The sequence below is a fragment of the Heterodontus francisci genome, chromosome 29 (assembly GCF_036365525.1).
Source record: "Heterodontus francisci isolate sHetFra1 chromosome 29, sHetFra1.hap1, whole genome shotgun sequence".
In the NCBI taxonomy this organism is placed as follows: domain Eukaryota; kingdom Metazoa; phylum Chordata; class Chondrichthyes; order Heterodontiformes; family Heterodontidae; genus Heterodontus; species Heterodontus francisci.
This window is the reverse complement of record NC_090399.1, coordinates 4968278-4990261: the sequence shown is the minus strand read 5'-3', so window position 1 is coordinate 4990261 and position 21984 is coordinate 4968278. Positions and strand designations below refer to the sequence as shown.

The following is a 21984-nucleotide window of genomic DNA, read 5'->3' as shown; positions in this document are numbered from 1 at the left end:
CAGGTCTTGCAGAGATGGCCTGCCACACCGCACAAGTTGCAACACTTAGTCTGCTTACAGTCCTTGGTCTGATGGCCTTCCTCCTTGCAGTTCTTGCAAACAATCGTGCTGCAGTTGGCTGCCACGTGACCAGATCTGCCACAGGTGCGGCAAACTATGGGCTGCCCAGCGTAGACCAAGAAGCCTCGACTTCCCCCGATAGCGAAGCTGGAGGGAGGGTGGATGATGCCTCCACTGGTATCTACCTTCAAGGTCACCTTGACCTGCCGCTTGCTGGTCCAAATCCAAAACGGGTCCTTGACATCAGTGCTGCTGCCGGCCACCTCGACGTACCTGGCGAGAAAGGTGAGTACATCCACCACCGGAACATGGGGGTTGTAGAGGTGAATCGTCACCACCCGGTCCCATTGTGACGGAAGCGTGAAGAGCGGCTCCGCTGTGAGGATCGACAGTGGCGCCTGGTCCCCTTTCTCCTTGAACGCCTTCAGGAACTTGATGCATCCCGCCACGTTCCGGAACGTCACGTCGAAGTATCCACTGCTGGGGAAATCCTGCAGGCAGAAGACGTCCGTCGCTTGAAATTCGCAGCAATTGAAGAGAATTTTCTTGATGAAGTAGGTGCGATCGACCGGTGCATCTCCATCCTTGTCCTTCACAACCACCCAAACGGTGCTGCGCACTCGAAAATTGGTTATAGCCATTTTACTCAAAGCTTCCCCAGGATCAAAAGGCAATGATCATGGTCTCTTCTCAATCAAATAAGAACAGATACGACACTTGATCTTAACCAAAAGGCCCCTCATACCCTCATAATTTCCTTTGTTCAAATATAACACCCTGGCTTCAGAGTGAACTACCTCACTTTCATAGATAAAGTAAAATTCTATCATATTATGGTCATTCTTCCCGAAAGGTTCTTTGACAACAAGATTGTAAATTAACCATTTCTTATTATATAATAGTGGATGTAAAATAGCCTGTTCTCTGGTCAGTTCCTCAACATATTGCCCTGGGAAACCATCCCGAACACACTCCAGAAACTCGTCCTCCACAGCATCAGTGCTCATTAGGTTTACCCAGTCTATATGTAGATTGAAGTCACTCATGATTATTGTATTGTCCGTGCTACATGCTTCTCTAATCTCCTGATTAATGCCGTGCCTGCCCCACACTACCAGTACTGGTTTGGTGGCCTATACTTCCAATCTGAGCTACCCTTCAGATTCCCACCCACCTGACAAGCTAGTCTAAACCCTCCCCAACGGCACCAGCAATCTCCCTGCGAGGATATTAGTTCTGGTCCTGTTAAGGTGGAGCTAATTTATCTTATACAGGTCTCACCTGCCTCAAAACCAGTTCCAATGCCTAAATGATGTCTTTGATTCACCCTATTTCAGCATCAAGCTTGCATGGTCAGCAAATGGCTTGGGCCCTATTTACGAGGATGCCGATAAGACCAATTTTATAGCACATGGAACTGTCAGACTCCCAACGCGTGTATTGACCAGTGAAGGTAGGTTTGTGGTAGAACGTGGTAGAGAACCCCTCAGCAGATTTCTGAGCTAGTACGTCAAGTAAAGGGAGCTCATTTGACTGCTCCGTTTTAATGACACGATGGATGCCCAAATAGATGGTGTTGCCATGGGACGCACTCTGGGCTCAGCCCTCGCAAACATCTTTGTTGGGTTCCGCTTGGATTTGTCAGGGGGAGATCGTGTCTGACTTACTTGACTGAAATTTTTGAGGCGGTGATGAGATTTGTAGATGAGGGTAAAGCAGTTGATATAGTCTACATGGACTTCAGTCAGGCTTTTGATAATCTCTTACATGGGAGATTGGTTAAGAAGGTAAGAGCCCACGGGATCCAGGGCAATTTGGCAAATTGGATCCAAAAATTGGCCTCGCGGTAGGAGGCAGAGGTTTATGGTCGAGGGTTGATTCTGCGCGTGGAAGCCTGTAACCAGTGGTGTACCACAGGGATTAGTGCTGGGACCCTTACTGTTTATCGTGTATATTAATGATTTAGACGTGAATATAGGAGGTATGATCAGTAAGTTCACAGATGACACGAAAACTGGTGGTGTCGTAAATTGTGAGGAGGAAAGCCTTAGATTACAGGACGATATAGATGGTCTGGTAAAATGGGCGGAGCAGTGGCAAATGGAACTTAATCCTGGGAAGTGTGTGGTGATACATTTTAGGAGGACTAACAAGGCAAGGGAATATACAATGGATGGCAGGACCCTCTTAAGTACAGAAGGTCAAACGGACCTTGGTGTACTTGTCCATACATCACTGAAGACAGCAGCACAGGTAGATAAAGTGGTTAGGACGGCATATGGGATATTTGGCTTTATTAGCCTAGGCACAGAATAAAAGAGCAAGGAGGTTATGATGGAGCTGTACAAAACACTGGTTAGGCCACAGATGGAGTACTGTGTACAGTTCTGGGCACCACACTATAGGAAGGATGTGATTGAACTGCAGAGGGTGCACAGGAGATTCACCAGGATGTTGCCTGGGAAGGAGTATTTCAGCTACGAAGAGAGACTGAAAAGGCGAGGGTTGTTTTCCTCAGAGCAGAGAAGGCTGAGGGGGAACATGACTGAGGCATACAAAATTATGAGGGGCATTGATAGGTTAGATAGGAAGGAACGTTTTTGCTGAGTGGAGGGGTCAATAACCAGGGAGCATAGATTTAAGGTAAGGGGAATGAGGTTTAGAGGGAATTTGTGGGAAAAAAAATTCACCCAGAGGGTGGTTGGAATCTGAAACGCACTGCCTGAAGAGGTGGTAGAGGCAGGACCCCTCACAATATTTAAGAAGTATTTAGATGAGCACTTGAAATGCCATAACATAGAAGGCTAGAGGCCAAGTGCTGGAAAGTGGGATTAGAATAGTTAGGTGCTTGATGGCCGGCAGAGACACGATGGGCCGAAGGGCTTCTTTTCCGTGCTGTAGGATTCTATGATTCTATGACATTATGACTCTTGCATATTTCCGATTTGCAGATGATATGTTTGCTGTATTTGAATCCGCAGCTGCTTGCAATAATTTCCTTTCACGTCTTAATGGGCTCCATCCTGCGGTCAAATTGACCTTTGAAATGAAGCAGTCAAATAAACTCCCTTTCCTTGATGTACTAGACATCCTGCGTGACAACGGCTACCCCGAACAGATCATTTCTTGCTGTATTTTGCACAAACTAATCAATGGCCCTAAGGACGTCATTTTCAGCCCTGAACAGTACCCAGTCTATCTCAAATTATCCTGCAAGGGTAATGTATCCCAAAAATTTGAGCAACAGGTGAAGCTAGATGCAGTAACAACACGTGTGGTGTTCACCACGAACAGGATGCTGTCGTCAAGCCAAAAAGATGTCCTGCCTATCACACAAATGAGTAATGTGGTATATGAATTTAAATGTCAGTGTGATGCTAGCTACATAGGCCGTACGTCCCAAAGACTGGCAGATCGTATCAAACATGTCCCGTCTGCTGTTCGCAAAGGGCAAGGTACCCGCCGTACCCAACCAGCCCATTCTTGCAAAACTCAAAACACAACGTCCAAGATTAGATGTGCTTAGATGGGGCGGCACAGTGGCGCACTGGTTAGCACCACAGCCTCACAGCTCCAGCGACCCGGGTTCAATTCTGGGTACTGCCTGTGTGGAGTTTGCAAGTTCTCCCTGTGTCTGCGTGGGTTTTCTCCTGGTGTTCCGGTTTCCTCCCCACAAGCCAAAAGACTTGCAGGTTGGTAGGTAAATTGGCCATTACAAATTGTCTCTAGTATAGGTAGGTGGTAGGGAAATATAGGGACAGGTGGGGATGTGGTAGGAATATGGGATTAGTGTAGGATTAGTAGAAATGGGTGGTTGATGGTTGGCACAGACTCGGTGGGCCGAAGGGCCTGTTTCAGTGATGTATCTCTAAACTACACAATTGGACAACATTTGCTAAATAATCCTCAGTTTAAGATTGTCAGTCGGACTGAGTGTGTGTTGCATTTGCACGTATTGGAAGCTACATCTATTAATACACAAGGCACTGTTCTTTGCGCCTGTTTCAGCTAAACAAAATAAGTGCCAGCCATTCACTGGTTCGTTCCTCAGGGCAATGCCTTGACCAATCAGAGTCAAACTGGTTGGTTTAAATTTCAAACTAAGCTAGACTGTCAGTCACCAGAAACTGGTGCATTCTCAATAGCAATGCCTCTCCCAATCAGAGTTCACTTGCCAATCAATCAGCACTCTCTTGTCATATAGTATAAAGTTGTTGTTTTCGCCTACGTTGGCATTCTTGTGGATTGTCCTGATGAGTGTGGATACAAAATTGGCTGGCCCATAGAAGTCAGAGGGTGGTAGTAGATGGAAAGTATTCAGCATGGAGCACGGTGACCAGTGGTGTTCCACAAGGATCTGTTCTGGGACCTCTGCTCTTTGTGATTTTTATAAATGACTTGGATGAGGAAGTGGAAAGCTGGGTTAGCAAGTTTGCCGATGACACGAAGGTTGCTGGAGTTGTGGATAGTGTGGAGGGCTGTTGTAGGTTGCAACGGGACATTGACAGGATGCAGAGCTGGGCTGAGAAGTGGCAGATGGAGTTCAACCTGGAAAAGTGTGAAGTGATTCATTTTGGAAGGTCGAATTTGAATGTGGAATACAGGCTTAAAGACAGGATTCTTGGTAGTGTGGAGGAACAGAGGGATCTTGGGGTCCATGCCCATAGATCGCTCAAAGTTGCCACCCAAGTTGATAGGGTTGTTAAGAAGGCGTATGGTGTGTTGGCTTTCATTAACAGGGGGATTGAGTTTAAGAGCCGCGAGGTTATGCTGCAGCTCGAAAAGGCCCTGGTTCGACAACGCTTGGAATATTGTGTTCAGTTCTGGTCACCTCATTATAGGAAGGATGTGGAAGCTTTAGAGAGGGTGCAGAGGAGATTTACCAGGATGCTGCCTGGACTGGAGGGCATGTCTTACGAAGAAAGATTGAGGGAGCTAGGGTTTTTCTCATTGGAGCGAAGAAGGATGAGAGGTGACTTGATAGAGGGGTACAAGATGATGAGAGACATAGATAGAGTGGATAGCCAGAGACTTTTTCCTAGGGTAGAAAGGGCTATCACCAGGGGGCATAATTTTAAGGTGATTGGAGGAAGGTTTCGGGGAGATGTCAGAGGTAGGTTCTTTCCACAGAGAGTGGAATGTGCTGCCAGCGGTGGTGGTAGAAGCAGCTACATTAGGGGCATTTAAGCGACTCTTGGGTAGGTACATGGATGATAGTAGAATGAAGGGTAGGTAGTTAGTTTGATCTTAGAGTAGGTTACAGGTTCGGCACAACATCGTGGACCGAAGGGCCTGTACTGTGCTGTACTGTTCTATGTTCTATGAGTGCAAGACGAAAAGCTTCAACAACATGCCTCTATTTTCATCAACACTCAAGTCTGTACTACCAAATGACTATTTATACACCATGTGGTTGAGACAATGTCCCAGACACTCTTAGATTGATCACAATCAGCAGTACGATTCCAGACAGCAAGTGTCTGGCTCACACTGAGACGGTGGACAAGGAGGGGATGGAGTTGGTAACAACGGAACAGAGTTGTTTGCAATTTCTGAAGCCAATGTCTTGAATCTTCCTGATGTTTAACTGGATGAGATCTGACTTCCCGCATAACTGGTTTCCAGACAAACTGGCAGTGGAAGGGTTGAGAGAGGTCATGGAGAGGTAGAGCTGGGTGTCAGTGGTGTACATCTGTAAACTGACCCTCTTTCTGTGGATGAGGTTACCAAGTGACAGCATGTAGATCAGTAAGAGAAGACCAAGAATAAATAATTGGGAGACTCCTGGGGTAGAATGCGGGGGCAGGAAGAGAAACCATTGCTGGAGTTAGTCTGGCTACAATCAAATGGACAAATATGGAACCAAGTAAAGACAGTCCAACTGAGTAGGACAATTGAGGAGAGACATTGGAGGAGAATGGTGGTGTTGACCATGTCAATGGATGCAGAGAGGTCAAGGAGAATGAGGAGGGATAATGCACTATACTCACTGTCATAGAGCATGTTATTTGTGACCATTATTAGGGCCACTTTGGGGCTATGACAGGGATGAAAATCTGTATGGTGTGGTCCAAACATGCAGGAGAGGGAAAATGCACATGGATTTCAGAAGTGACCGCATGTTGAAGGAGTTTGGAGAAGAAAGTAATGTTGAAGAACAAGTGCAAGAACAGAGGGATTGAGGGTGAGGATTTTTCAGTTGGGGTTTATGACAGTGGATCGGAAAAGAAGTTGGATAGGACGTGAGGAGAGGGAACCATTTACAATGTGAGCTAGCACAGAAGACTTGAGGAGAAGTTGGGTGGACAGTGGTTTAATGGGAAGGGGGTCGGTGCAGCATAGAACAGGCACTACAGCCTGTTTTCCAACCCATGTCCAGTTTTATAGACACAGTGTTTCTCAGCAGGGCAGCACAGTCCTAATGGCCGAGGAATCCTGGAGTTCAGCAAATCTAATGGGGGCAGAGTTTCAGCCATTGAAAAGAGCAGAGATAAAAACACAGAACAAGCTCTGTGCAGGTAGATTTAACGTGTAGCTTGTACTTGTACATTGAGATAAACTGTGCTCACTATCAGGGACAGGGATCTTAAACAGTGGAGGAGAGGAGGCTGGGCCTCCATTCTGCATTCCATTGGCACCCTATCTTCTGACTGGTTACTTGCCCCATGGATATGTATAATAAAGAGAATAATGTAGCATGAGAATAAAAATAATGATAGGAAACATTGAACTGAGTTTTGATGTTTTATCCAGTAGGAATATTGGTATAAAATATCAGAACAGAGATAAATGTGAATTTAAGGAGTGAAGTAAGAACTGTAAATAACTCAAAGCAGATCAGAGAAAGTGGGTGAGAGTCTAGGTTGAAGTGAGTGATGATGGGATTAGTGTTACTGTGTGAAGCTGCTTTCAAAGATGATGTGATGACTTTCTAGCGTAGTTCTAGACTAGGGTTTAAGCAGCTGTTTTCAAAGGTCACAATGAAATTACTGTTGTGAATAAAATATTTCACAGATAAACAAGAGTCCAGCAGAAGAGATGTGTTGGAAATAAATACACTGCAATTACACCTGAAGGAGAAACTTGTGCTCCTGACAAATACCTCAAAGTACTTCACACAATGTATTACTATTGAAATATATTTTCCGTTGTGATATAAGGCAGGTTCACTAATGTCCTTCAAGGAAGGAAATCTGCCATCCTTACCTGGGTCTGTCCTGCATGTGACTCCAGACCCATAGCAATATGGTTGATTCTTAACTGCTCTCTGAAATGGCCTAGTAAACTCAGTTGGTGCAAAAAAGTTGAATGAGAATAAAACCAGTTGGATCACTGCATCAACATCGACACCAGAAATGACAAGGTACACCCTGCCCAGTCGAACTTGCAAAGACCTCCTCACGAACATCTGGGGTCTTGTGCCAAATTTGACAGAGCTGTCCCACAGACTAGGGAAACACCAGCCAGCCATAAAAACAAGAAATGCTGGAAATACTCAGCAGGTCTGTCAGCATCTGTGGAGAGAGAAGCAGAGTTAACGTTTCAGGTCAGTGACCCTTCATCAGAACTGGCAAAGATTAGAAATGTAATAAGTTTTAAGCAAATAAAGAGGGAGTGGGGCAAGAGAATAACTGACAAGAAGGTCATGGAGCAAAGGCAAATGATATGTTAATAGTGTGCTGAAAGACAAAGCGTTAGTGCGGAGAGGGTGTTAATTGACAGAAAAATGAAGAATCCTGGCCCAAAGCACAAACATGAAAAAAAGTGGGCAGGCACATGAAAAATAAAAGTGAATGATGAAACAAACATAAATAAAATAAATAAAAAAGAAAAAGATAAAATAACTAAAAATAAAAAGGGAGGCCCGTCATGCTTTGAAATTATTGAACTCAATATTCAGTCAGGTAGGCTGTCACGTGGCTAATCAGTAAATGAGATGCTGTTCCTCTGGAACACTGCAGCAGGCCCAGGACAGATATGTGGGCATGAGAGCAGGGGGCTGTGTTGAAATGGCAAGCAACCGGAAGCTCGGGGTCATGCTTTCAGACTGAGCAGAGGTGACCAGCCAAATATAGCCATACTCACCAAATCATACCTTTCAGACTGTTCCATCACCATCCCTGGGTATGCCTTGTCCCTCTTACAGGACAGACCCACCTGAGGTGGTGACACAGTGGTATACAGTTGGGAAGGAGTGGCCCTGACTGTCATCAACATTGACTCCAGATACGATGAAGTCTCATGGCATCAGCTCAAACATGGCTGAGGAAACCACCTGCAGATTAACACCTACCTCGCACCACCCCCTCCCCCAACCAGGTGATGAACAAATGCTCCTCCGTGTCGAACACCACTTGGAAGATGCACTGAGTGTAGCAAGAGCACAGAATAAGTTCTAGCTGGGGGACTTCTGTGTCCATCACAAACAGTGGCTCTGTATCACCACTACTGACCGAGCTGGCCAAACCCTGAAGGATATAGCTGCCAGGACATAAACTGAGCATTCATCAGGTGGTGAGAGAACCAACAAGAGGGAAAACCTACTTGACATCATCCTAACAAACCTACCTCTTTCAGATGCATCTATCCATGACAGTATTGGCAGGAGTGACCACCGCACACTCCTTGAAGAGACAAAGTCACATCTTCATAATGGGTGGAAAGGGCTATCACCAGGGGGCATAATTTTAAGGTGAATGGAGAAAGGTTTCGGGGAGATGTCAGAGGTAGGTTCTTTACACAGAGAGTGGTGGGTGCGTGGAATGCGCTGCCAGCGGTGGTAGTAGAAGCAGATACATTCGGGACATTTAAGCGATTCTTGGAGGGACATGGATGATAGTAGAATGAAGGGTAGGCAGTTAGTTTGATCTGAGAGTAGGTTAAATGTTCGGCACAACATCGTGGGCCGAAGGGCCTGTACTGTGCTGTACTGTTCTATGTTCTATGTTCATAATGAGGACACTCTCCACCATGTTGTATAGCATTGCCAGCATGCTGAATGGAATTGATTCAGCTCAAAAATGGGCATCCAATCCATCAGGCAGCAGCAGAATTGTATTCAACACAATCTGAAGTGAGAGGGACTGCCCTTGGGATCAAGGCAGCATTTGAACGAGTATGACATCAAGGAGCTTTTAGCAAAACTGGAGCCAATGGGAATCGGGGGGAAATTCTCCACCAGTTGGGGTCATACCTAGCAAAAAGGAAGGTGGTTGTAGTGGCTGGAGGTCAGTCATCTCAGCTGCAGGACATCACTGCAGGAGTTCCTCAGGGTAGTGTCCTTGGCCCAACCATCTTCAGCTGCTTCATCAATCCTTCCTTCAATCATAAGGTCAGAAGTGGGGATCTACACTGCTGATTGCACAATGTTCAGCACCATTCAGGACTCCTCAGATACTGAAGCAGTCCAAGTCTAAATGCAACAAGACCTGGACAACATTCAGGCTTCAGCTGAAAAGTGGCAAGTAATATTCACACCACACAAGTGCCAGGCAATGACCATCTCCAACAAGAGAGAATCCAATCACCTCTTCTTGACATTCAATGGCATTTGGATCATTGAATCCCCCACTATCAACATCCTGGGGTGAACACTGACCAGACAATAAACTGCAGTAGCCATAGAAATAAAAAGTGGGAAAACAGCAGGTCAGAGGCTCGGAATTTTGTGGCCAGAAACTCATCTCCTGACTGCCCAAAGCTTGTCCACCATCTACAAGGCATAAGTCAGGAGTGTGATGGAATACTCTCCACTTGCCTGGATGGGTGCAGCTCCAGGAATACTCAAGAAGCTCGACACCATTCAGCCCTGTTGATTGGCACCCCATTCATAAACATTCACTCCCTCCACCACTGACGCACAGTGGCAGCAGTGTGTACCATCTCCAAGATGCACTGCAGCATCTTACCAAGGCTTCTTCAACAGAACCAGCCAAACCTGAGACCTCTACCACCTAGAAGGACAAGGGCAGCAAATGCATGGGAACACCACCAGCTGCAAGTTCCCCTCCAAGCCACACACCGTCCTGACTTGCACTATATTGCCGTTCCTTCACTGTTTCTGGGTCAAAATCCTGGAACTGCCTTCCTAAAAGCACGTGGGTGTACCTATCCCACATGGACTGCAGCGGTTCAAGTAGGTAGCTCACCATCACCTTCTCAAGGGCAGTTAGGGATGGACAATAAATTCTGGTCTAGACAGTGATGCCATATCCCATGTATGAATAAAAAAGACCTCATGGCCCAGCGAATCCATCACTCTAACATTACCATCAAACCAAGGAACCAATCCTTGTTCCATGAGTCGTGTAGGAGAGCAGCACCAGACATACATAAAATGAGGTGCCAACCTGGTGAATCTACAAACAGGATGATGTGTGATAGACAGTGGAAGCCGCATGCTATAGACAGAACTAATCAATCCACCGACCAACGGATCATACAAACATACGAATTAGGAGCAGGAGTAGGCCACTCGGTCCCTCGAGCCTGCTCCACCATTCAATATGATCATGGCTGATCTGATTGTAACCTCGAGTCCACAGATCTACAGTCCTGCCACATCCAGTTGTGAATGATAGTGGACAATTAAACAAATAACTGGAAGAGGAGTCTCCATGAACACTCCCATACTCAGTGATGGGGGAGCCCAGCACGTCAGGACAAAAGACAAGACTGAAGCATTTACAACCATTTTCAGCTGGAAGTGCCGAGTGGATGATCCATCTCAGCCTCCTTGAGAGGTCCCCAGCATCACAGATGCCAGTCTCCAGCCAATTTGACTCACTCCACATGATAACAAGAATTGGCTGAAGGCACTAGATACAGCAAAGCCCATGGGACCTGACAACATCCCAGCTCTATTACTGAGTACTGGTGCTGCAGAACTAGCCACACTCCAAGCCAATCTGTTCCAGTGCAGCCACACACTGGAAAATTCTCTAAATATGCCCTATTCACAAATGCAATTCGGCCAACTACCCAACAGTGTACTCTCAATCATCACCATAGTGATGGAAGGGGTCATCGATAGTGCTAGAAAGTGGCACTTACTCAGCGATAATTTGTTCACTGATACTTAGTTTGGGCTCCACCAGGGCCACTCATCTCCAGACCGCATTGTTGCATTGGTCCAAACCTGGACAAAAGTGTTGAATTCCAGAGGTGAGGTGAGAGTTATTGTCCTTGACATCAAGGCAGCATTTGACCAAGTGCAGTATTAATGAACCCGAGCAAAATCAACATCAATAAAAATCAGGATGGGAACTGTTCACTGGTTGGAGACATACCTAGCACAAAAATGTTGGTTGTGGTTGTTGGAGGCCAATCATCTCAGTCCCAAGACATCACTGCAGGAGTTCCTCAGTCCTAGGCCCAAGCATCTTCAGCTGCTTCATCATATGTTCACAAGTGGTAATGTTGTTTGATGATGGCACAGGGTTCAGTACCATTCGCGACTCCTCAGATATTGAAGCACTGTATTCCACATTCAGCTGCATTACCATCACTGACTCCCCACAATCAGCATCCTGGGGGTTCTCACCGACCAGAAACTGAACGTGACCAGGCAGAAATATACTGTTGCTACAAGAGCAGGTCAGAGGTTGAGAATTCTGTGGCAAGTAACTCACCTCCTGACTCCCCAAAGCTTGTCCAACGTCACAAGGCAGAAGTCGGTAGTGAGGTAGCAAACTCTCCACTTGCCTGGATGAATGAAGCTGCAATAACATTCAAGAAACTCAACACAATCCAAGACAAAGTATCTCTCTTGATTAGCACCCCATGCAGCAGCTTAAACATTCACTTCCTCCATCACTGGTGCACCGGCGTACAATGTGTCCATCTACAAGATGCACTTCAGCAACTTACCAAGGATCCTTCCACAGCACCTTCCAAACCCTTGACCTCTACCACCTAGCAGGACAAGGGCAGCAGACGCATCGGAACACCACCACCTGCAAGTTCCACTCCAAGCCACACACCATTCTGATTTGGAAATATATCGCTGTTCCTTCACTGTAGCTGGATCAAAATCCTGTAACTCCCTCCTTAACAGCACCGTGGATGTATCTACAACATATGAACTGGAGCTGGTCAAGAATGCAGTTCACCACCAGGTTTTCAAGGGCAATTAATGATGGGTGATATATGTTGGCCTTGCCAGTGACACTCATATCCATGAATGAAGGAAAAAGTATGCCCAGGAGAGCAGGGGTGTTCAAATTCGACCTCCCCTCTCCTCAGCCCTCACAATCACTCTCCAAGCCTAGGCAGCTCAATCAGATTTGGGTTTCGAATATTTGCCAGCTGGTTAAGAAACTCTCTCTTGAAGTTGCTGACAACCTCAGCCAAATAGACCTCATTTACTTCCCATACCCTCCACATAAAGTAGTTGGGAGTGATTTACATCTCACTATCACTCAGATTTATACCATAAATGGAGCAGTAATGAGACTAAGGTCACACACAGTACTTATTACCTGGTTCCGTCAATGCCCACTGGCAATGATATAACAGCTGTGAAATAGTTATCCAGAGTTCCCACACTAAACATGGGGGAAGCCTCATTAGTATCTGCAAACTGGAGACCTTTAATGTACATGGGGACGCAATGCAATCTTGGTCTTCCTTTGGATGGTGCACTCGCTGTGCAAGACCCACCCAGTGGAACAATCTGCAGAATGGGCGAACCACTGGTCATAAAGGGACCGCTGGAAACCCCATTGGAAATGATTCAAGGAATTAGTTCTCTTGATGACCTGCCCAATATTAATCCCACAATCAACGTCACCGAAACAGATGACTTTGCCATTATCAAAATGCTGTTTGTGCGACCTTGCTGTTCATAAATTGGTTCCCTCATTTCCTACATTACAACAGCGACTCTTCCTCAAAAATACTGCATTGTCAGTGAAAGGGACTATTGAAAAGCAAGTTTTTAAAAATCTTTTGTAACAATCTCATTGTGACCAGGAGGTGGGTGAATTGTTCTTACTGCTGCTTGCTGCTCCTTTGTTTTCCCGCTCACCCCCTACTGTATATTCATGCCCCACTTCCTCAACGGAGTTGTTGGTGGATTTCCTGTCTCCCACCTCCCTCCTCAAGGACCACTGAGTACCTTCCCACAACATAAATCCGTGGACAACTGGCCAGCAATATTGTACTGAAGTCCAACCTCGAGAGTGGATTGGACCTCTGACCAATTTCATGGAGTGAACATTGAGCTCACTGCCTGCCCGATCCATGGGGTCACTCCAAAACTCAACCTCCTGAAATCTAAACTGTCCTTTCACCCTCTCTTTTCTCTGTTTGAGGCTATCTCTACTTTGTTGTAGACTCTCTGACTGTGTTAAACCTATGGATGTTTATCTTCTCTATACTGTTTTGAATATTGAATACTTCAATAAGATCACCACAAGTCCTCCCTTATCCAGTGCAGACTCACAGTTTCTGCAGCCACTCTTCTTGACTAAGGTGTCTCATTCCACCTAACAGATTAGCTGCCTTTGAACACATGTTCTCCAATACCTGCCTGTCTTCCTGACAATAATTGGTTAAAAATGTTACCCAGTACTCCAGACAGGGACAGACCAGTCTCCTCTAGAAATTCAGTCTCACATGCTGAGATTCGTGCTCTATTCCTCTGGTTATCCAGATCCCTTTACTGCTTTGACACACAGTGCTGATGGCTTCAGTCACTTACCCAGAGGTATCCACAGAAAGCAAAACATGAGAATGGAGAACGTCCCGGGGATTAACAACTGTCAATGTGAATCTCGAGCCTTTATTCCCTTCACATCTGGATTTATAATCAGGAAAATTAATGTAAGAGCCTTACTGGGGTTAATGATGTCCATTATTTCTCTCCACGCTGCGTACTGGTAAGGGCCGTTGAACTTTCCATTAGACAGGGTGCCATCTGTTACTGAGAGTGTTTTACCCTCCTCTCTAATCCTATAAGTATTAAACAGCAGATGTTATAAATTAGCCTATGTTCAAATATTGAAGAAACAATTTAAATAGTCAAACTAACCCAACATTTCTATCTCTCAGCGTTTTCACGTTTGAGCAAATGCGGTAGAAAGTGAAATGTTAATCTTGTTTCTATAACTCAGCAAAAGATAGCTTGGAAATGCAAGGGCAGTGTTGCAACTGAATGAGGAAGAGGTCTTAGTCTTCCCTCTTTGGCCCTTTCCTAGTCTGGCCGGAACAGGGTTTATCTTTGAAAATACAGTGTTTTTAACTTAACACCTCAGTGAGTCCTTGCTCACTGCTCTCTAATTGTAATTGCAAAATGGACCAACTAGACAGGTTTCCTTCGGTTTAAACAAGAAAGATGTAAAGTTTATTAGCCTTAACACTCTAACTCAGTTTAATTTACTAAAAATGCATGATGCAACCACGCTAGCATGCATACGAGATATATACACACAAATAGTTATAGAGGGGTAGAAAGAATCAAAGGGGAGGTTTACGCAGGGTTAGCAATAAGTAGAATTCAGTTACTGTCTTTCGGTTTTGATGTTAAGTCATTGATTGGAGTTAAGGTCTTGCAGTTCTCGCTGGGGCCCAGTGCACACTTTCAAACTTGCTTCTCTGGCAGCAGACGACTGAAGGTGTTCTCTGTCTTGAGGTTTAAGCTGCTTCTGTGCATCCTGTGACTTTGCTTGAGAGAGAGAGAGAGAGAGCTTCCTTCTCTTTGGTCTTCAAATTACCCAAACCTTTCCGTGAGGCACAATTCAAACAGTTCCCTGTCTGGCCAGCAGTTAAGTCATATGACCAGCTCTTTGTTTGAAACAGCATTGTCTGCAAGGGCTGTTGATTCTCAAAGTTCTTCAGTCACACTCGGTGGGATGTGGAACTCTGGCTCTTACACAGACAAAGAAGGTTGCTTATTATGATTTCCCAGCCCAGTCTTGTTAATTGAATCAGTGAGCACTCCCATTGTCCCTCTAATCAAATGTGCAGCCATGTTTCAGCTGTCCAAAACTGTGGTCTTTTTTAAACAGCTTCTGTGCAAAGTCCAGCAAAAGGGTTCGAGTAGTGTTCCATCTGACGAAATTAATATGTTTCAATTCGGCAGGTGTGGTTTCCATCACTCCTCCACCTCTCGCCGAATGCATTGTGATATTAGGGGCGCATTTTGTTATAAATTAGAAGGAAGAGAAAATACAGCAAAGCACACATGCATTTCTCTCATTCGTTCAGAAATCTTAAAATTATTTCAGCCTGTCCTTCCTTTGTGCTACTTTAAACTGCCCTTTTCCTTGAGCTGTGTCTGAGATCGTTATGTGCTGTCCAAGGGGTTTAAAGTTTCTTCAATATCAGTCTGAAATAGGTTGGAACTAGGTTTCGCAATAAATATGTGATTTTTGGGAAGGTTTGACGTTTGCACATTTCCATGGTTGTCTCGGGTACGTTTGTTCCTGTTGGGATCTGCAGGGGAATGGGTAGATTTAGTTAGTTCTGGTTTAGAGCTCCGATCATTGGAGGTGGCAGTGAGTGGATCCACTCTGACCTCACTTTCAGTGCTCTGGTGAGTCATGCAAGTGCTGTTCACTTCAGGGTATTGTTGGTTCCCTTTTCTTCTGATTGTGGGGGTGGAATCTTTGTTGATCTTCCCTTTGTCCTCTGGGGCATTCCTGTTTGCAGGTATTTGTCCAGATTCTACTGCACTCTGCTGTGGCACTTCATCTAGGTAAGGCATGACCCTCCTGGTTTCCTGGCCCTCTTCTGGACTTTCTTTGTCCCTCTGGATTTCTCTAAATGCTGTCAGCAACCTTGGTGGGGTACTTCTGGTGTCTGCATTTACATAGGAGGATGTGGGGTCTAATGTATTCAACATTTCGGGGCTGGCTGACCGGACAGTAGGAATTTTCATTTGGGAATCCTTCCGGATTTCCTTTAACTTGTCCTGTTTGTCACTTTTTCCCCTTTCCTTTCTGACATTTTGCCAGCCCTGTGCCTGTCTATCCCCTTTTGTTCTTGGCAGGGGTCCCTTATAATTCACCAGCCCTCTGCTGGATTGTCCTCCAAACACTGGTACAGGAATTAGGGATGCAGATTTCACTACAGGTTTCCCCTCATCCTGGCCTATGTGGCAACTCCTACAGTACTCCACCACATTCTTGTGGAGCTTTGGCCATTCAAACTGCTGTCTTATGCGGGCTTTGTTTTGTCATATACTGACATGTACCGCCATTATAATCTCATGGGCCATTCTTAATATTTCTCTCCGGTACCTCTGCAGCACCACTATCTGGTGAACTACTGTCCACTCTTTGCCCTCAGTTCTGTGAGGAGAACTCCATTTCCTCATAAGTACCTTATTCTTTAAACAGTAGCAATCAGGGACTCCCTCTGCTTCACTTTCTGCCTGGGCAACTTGTGCTAACTCTCAGAATACTGGGTTAGCTCACTGAGCCTCAACTAAGGAACATGCATTTAATCCATTCCCTGGGTCCTCTAACTTTCTAAAGTTTCAGACAGACACACCACATGGTCATGGCAGTACCAATTCAGTCTCCTCTGGGGGAGCTGGTTTGATCATGGCCTGATTCATTACACATTCAGGGAAACTTCAGAGAACTGTCTCCTGCCACGGTCCTGTCTCTCTGACCTCCTGCGGTCTTTCTTACACTACTGGGGAAGCTACCACCTTCACCCCCACCAGATCATTACCTAGGAGCAGGTCAACCCCATTCACAGGCAAACTTGGTACAAACTATGTCGCACTCCAGCTGCACTTGGTGCGAAGGTCCAGGTGTACCCTCCCCTCCAATACCGTTTACTATCATTCTGGTATTTACTGCACTCTCTGGGGGAAAGGTCATGCCTTTTCCCAGCAAATGAGATCTGGTGGCCCCTGTATCCCTATGGATTATTATGGGCTTACTTGTCCCACTCGAAGGATCAGGGGTTACTCTCCCTTCAGATATAAATTCTTGATAACCTTCAGGGATTCTATTAAATTTTCCTGCACCCACAGCAGTATATTTTCTGGGTCTTACTGCTGCTGCAGTTCAAGCCACAGCCTGCTTGGCTGCACTTTCCATCAGGGTCCCTTTTCCTGCACTGAGCGGGTGTGCCCTGATTAACTCTTACAGGCTTTCCCTGTAGGTTCCAGCAGTAAGCTCTTAAATGACCTGCCTTATTACAATGGAAGCACATCGGCCTTTGGGTCTCACTTCTACTTACAGCACTATCCTTTTTGGCTGGAGGAGGGCCCTCTGTGTGTCCAAATTTTCTTTCTCTCCCAGGACTGCTTCGGCTCCTGCCACCTTTGCACCCTTTGTCCTTTATGGCATTGTGGGGGTGACGAGCAAAGGTTTTGCCTTGAGGAACCGACTTGTAAATAAGAGCGAGCTTATCAGCGTGAACTGCAAGTTGCCTCACTCTATGTACTTTTTGTTCCTCCAAATAGGTCTTTATGGAGAGGGGGAGACAGTTTTTAAATTCCTTGAGGAGAATTATGAACTTCTCTTTGAGGTTTTCATCGCTGGGCTGTACTTTAACAGCCCTCAACCACTGGCCAAAAGCCAGCTGCTTACTTCTCTCAAGCTCCAAGTAAGTTTGATCAGCTTATTTCCAGAGAATTTGGAACTTCTGGCAGTAAGCTTCCGGTACTAGCTCATATGCCCTGAGGATATCATTTCTAGTCAGTTCATAATTTGACGAACTCTCATCTGGCAACAGGGTATAAAACTCATGGGCTTTTCCTGTGAGCTTGCTTTGTAGCAGTGGAGTCCAGTTCTCAGCTGGCCATTTTAAGGCTTTGCAGGTTTTTCAAAAGATACAAAAAATTCTTCCAGTCTCCCTCATTGAACTTTGGAATCAATTGAGAAAATCTTAAAAAGTCAGCACACAGCCCCGCAGTACTTGTGGTTTCACTCTGTCGCCCCTTAGCAAAATTAAGCCACCTCAGCACTCTTCCCTCCTGTTCCTTCAGGAAGTTTCTTTCTCTCTCTCTGTCTTCCAATTCATGTTTCCTTTGTTCCAATAGTATCTTTGCTAACATTACCATGTCTGTCTCTAATTTTAACCCTGTCTCTGATGCTTTGGGTTTCAGGAAAAAATGGTTGGTCACTATTGTTAGGAGTTCCGATTTCCTAGCTTTGGCATGGAAAGTGATCCCACACTGCTCAGCCGTACTCCTTAACTCCTCCATAGATAGTGCCTTTAACTTATCACAACTTACTTCACGCTGGCTTGGGGAGTTACTAGCTTCGATCATGGACTTGTTAGTATTCTGGCACACAAACCACACGAAAATCTGGAATGAAATCGTTTTGATTGGAATCACTTTGATTTCCCACTTCCAATATTTAATTTGTCTGTGGGTCCAATCTGGACGCTAGCCCCCAAATTTCTGTTATGAACGGGTGAGTAAGGGGTCTCGGGCTCCCTTTCCTGGTCTGGCCGAAACAGGGTTTATCTTTTAAAACATGGTGTTTTTAGCTTAACCTTGTTCACTGCTCTCTAACTGTAATTGCAAAATGAACCAACAAGATAAGTTTTCTTAGGTTTAAACAAGACAAATGCAAGTTTATTAGCCTTAACACTGTAACTCAGTTATAATTACGAAAAATACATGACACAAACATGCTAGCATGCATACGCAATAAAGACACAAACACAAATAGATAGAGAGGAGGAGAAAGAATTAAAGGGGGAGGTTTACTTAGGGTTGGCAATAAATAGAATTCAGTTACTGCCTTTCGATATTGATGTAAAGTGCCTGGTTGGACTTGAGATCTTACAGTTCTCGTTGGGGCATAGTGCATACTTTCAAGCTTGCTTCTCTGGTTCCAGATGTCTGAAGGTATTCTCTGGCTTCAGGATAAGGCTGCTTCTGTGCATCCCTGGGACTTTTCTTGAGAGCAGAGAGAGACCCAAAAGGAGAGACAGCTTCCTTCTCTTTGGTCTTCAAATTGCAGTCTGTCCAAACCATTCCGCGAGGCACAATTCAAACAATTCCCAGTCTAGCCAGCAGGTACGTCATGTGACCAGCTCTTTGTTTGAAACAGCATTGTCTACGAGGGTTGTTGATTCTCAGAGTTCTCCAGTCACACACGGCGGGGTGTGGAACTCTGGCTCTTACACAGACAAAGAAGGTTGATTATTATGATTGTTCAGACCAATCTTGTTAATTGAATCAGTGAGCACTCCCGTTGTCTCTCTAGTCAATTGTCTCTCAGAATGCAAATGTGCAGCTATGATTCAGCTGTCCAACTCTGTGATCTTTTAAAAAAAAAGTTCTGTTCAATGTCCAGCAAAAGGGTTCAAGTAGTGTTCCATTTGATGAAATTAACAAGTTTCCATTTGCAGGTGTGGTTTCCATCACACTAGAGAATTGTATTAATTTTTATGGCATCTTGTTATTGAATACAATATTGTAGAGCAGTTGTATAAAATCTAATACTGTTTAATCACTATAATAAAGCTTATTATTAAAAAAAGCTTTTGTGCGTGAGACATAATCTGAGTTACTGTTGCCCGACAAACAACCCTTCAATGTTGTGACAAAACAAGGACAGAAATCATTAACAAACATAACAACACTTTCCTGAGTTATTTGATCAAACTGTGCAGAGTTTCAGTAAAGAGCATGTCCTACCTTCTCTTCCGACAAGCTTCCTCCTGAAATAAATAAATCACAAACAGTGAGGATGATAGTAACAGACTTCAGGAGGATACAGACAGGCTGGTGAACTGAGCAGACACAGGGCAGTGAGATTTAACATGGAACTGTAAAATGGTGCATTTTAGAAGGAAGAATGAGGAGAGGCAATATAAACTAAATGGTCCAATTTTAAAGGGGGTGCAGGAACAGAGAGACCTGGGGGATTACATACACAAATCTTCAAGATCATTGACAAAAAAGATGGAGACTTTTCTTTTAACAATAACTTGTGATGATCTGGAATGCACTGACTGACATGGTGGAGGAAGCAGATTCCATAGTAATTTCCAGAGGGATTTGGATAGATATTGGAAAAGGAAACAATTGCAGGGTTATGGGGAAAGAGCAGGGGGATTGGGATTAATTGGATAGCTCTCTCAATGAGCCAGCACAGGCAGGATGGGCCGAATTGTCTCTTTCTGTGCTGCACGATCCATGATAGTATGAAGTTGAAAAGTCTGATCTTTGTGTCAGATACTGGAACTCAACATTAGTCCCTCTCACAGACACAGTGACTCTCACACCCACCGTACCACACACACCCACACACTCACAACATGGAACTGTAACTGGATTACAATGTGAGTTCCAGCAGAAAATTAAACTGATACAACACGGAAATAATCACAAACCAAGTATCAAGATCACAACTCATTCGGGGAAATTGACGGTATTCCCGGGTTTCCACAGATAGTGTGGGAGGCGGTTAGTTGAGTGACAACAGCAGAACCGCCCCGGAATAGACAAAATTCAGTTTAATTCTAATTTCTAATTTTTCATTTCATACTCCATTTATTTCACAATTATCATCGGTTATTTGTGACTGTGTGAAGTTTCACTGAACAGACCCATAATATATTCCCTCACCTTCAGAAATATCAGCTCGTCTCTTTGCTCCATCTGTTTCTGCAACTTTGAAAGCTTCTCCTCAATAGAATTTAAATTCTCCTGAATATCTCGAAGATTTTTCTCCATTGTTTCTAAAATCTTCTGCTCTTCATCCCTGACATCTCTGAGTAAACCCTGCTCTTTCTCAGTGAGAATCTGGTGCATTTTAGTGAACTGGGATGTGATGTGGGTTTGCAGACTGCTCGACTGTTCCTACAGAATGAAATGTGAAACAGAATTAATGTCCCGCGATAAAGGGAACAAAACTAACCGAGATCCCAGAAAATCAGCACAGGGAGATCTTACCATAACTTGAGAAATCAGCCGTTTCTGTTTCAGTTCCGTTTCTCGAACCGCCGATTTCTTCCCTGTGAGAGAATTTAAGGAAGATTTCAGCTGATCCTGGGATTGGGAGAGAAAATCACAGAATCAAAATGTTAGACCATGAAAACGTGATAAAGTTCTCAGTTTATAAAATGTTTTTCCCTTTTACCTTGTAGATTTCAACAGCTTCTTTGATTGGCAGAAAGTTGTGAGATTTGTGTTCCCGCGAATCTCTACAAATCACACAGATCAATTTCTTGTCAGTTTCACAAAACAGCTTCAGTTCTTCCTGATGTTCCTCACAGTGAAGTTTACTTTCCTTCTCTTCCGGATTCAGCTTTAATTTTCGAGCTTTCTCGGCCAGACTCGCTAAGGCTCGATTTGCCCTGAAGTTTCTTTCCGGAAATTCCCCTCGACATTCCGGGCAGGAGTTTATCTCCTTCTTTTCCCAACACTGGGTGATACAGGAGCGGCAGAAGTTGTGTCCACACTCCAGTGTAACCGGATCGGTGAAGAAATCAAGACAAATGGGACAAATTAAATCCTCGGCCAAACTCTCAGCCTTCAGTCTGGAAGCCATGTTCACACTCAGCACTTCCTGATTCAAACCGGTTTCAGTTTCGATGTTACTGCGTTTCCGAACACATTCAGTTCAGAGATTTCCTGATGAAGTTCACTGAAATACTCAGGGAATTATTGTCATACACTAGTCTATGTCCCGTTGACTTTTACACGGAAATACAAAACCGAGAACAGCTTGTAGGACAAACAGGACACGAAAGTGGAATTGAACCCAGGCTGGGAGGGTGAAGGTCAATGGAGTATTGGCAGTGGAGGGAGGGACAGAGATAGGCAGGGATGGAGATTCCATTGTACGTTGACTCAGAGCAGACTCACTGCTGATTACAAACCCCCTGGTGAAACACAGTGTAAATTAAATTGTGTGATAATTGTAGCCGCTCACCCTCAAACAGAAAGTGCCGTAAATGTCAAGAAGACATTTTCAGCTCAGGTACAGAAAATGTTTTATT

General features: G+C 44.8%; 1 protein-coding gene and 1 pseudogene across 1 annotated transcript in view; one reads left to right on the top strand and one right to left on the bottom strand.

Moving 5' to 3' along the window:
• Nucleotides 1–21673, bottom strand: part of LOC137346084 (zinc-binding protein A33-like) — a 33299-nt pseudogene extending 11626 nt beyond the window's left edge.
• LOC137345658 (zinc-binding protein A33-like) overlaps nt 1–21984 on the top strand; it is a 366777-nt gene that overhangs the window by 223712 nt on the left and 121081 nt on the right.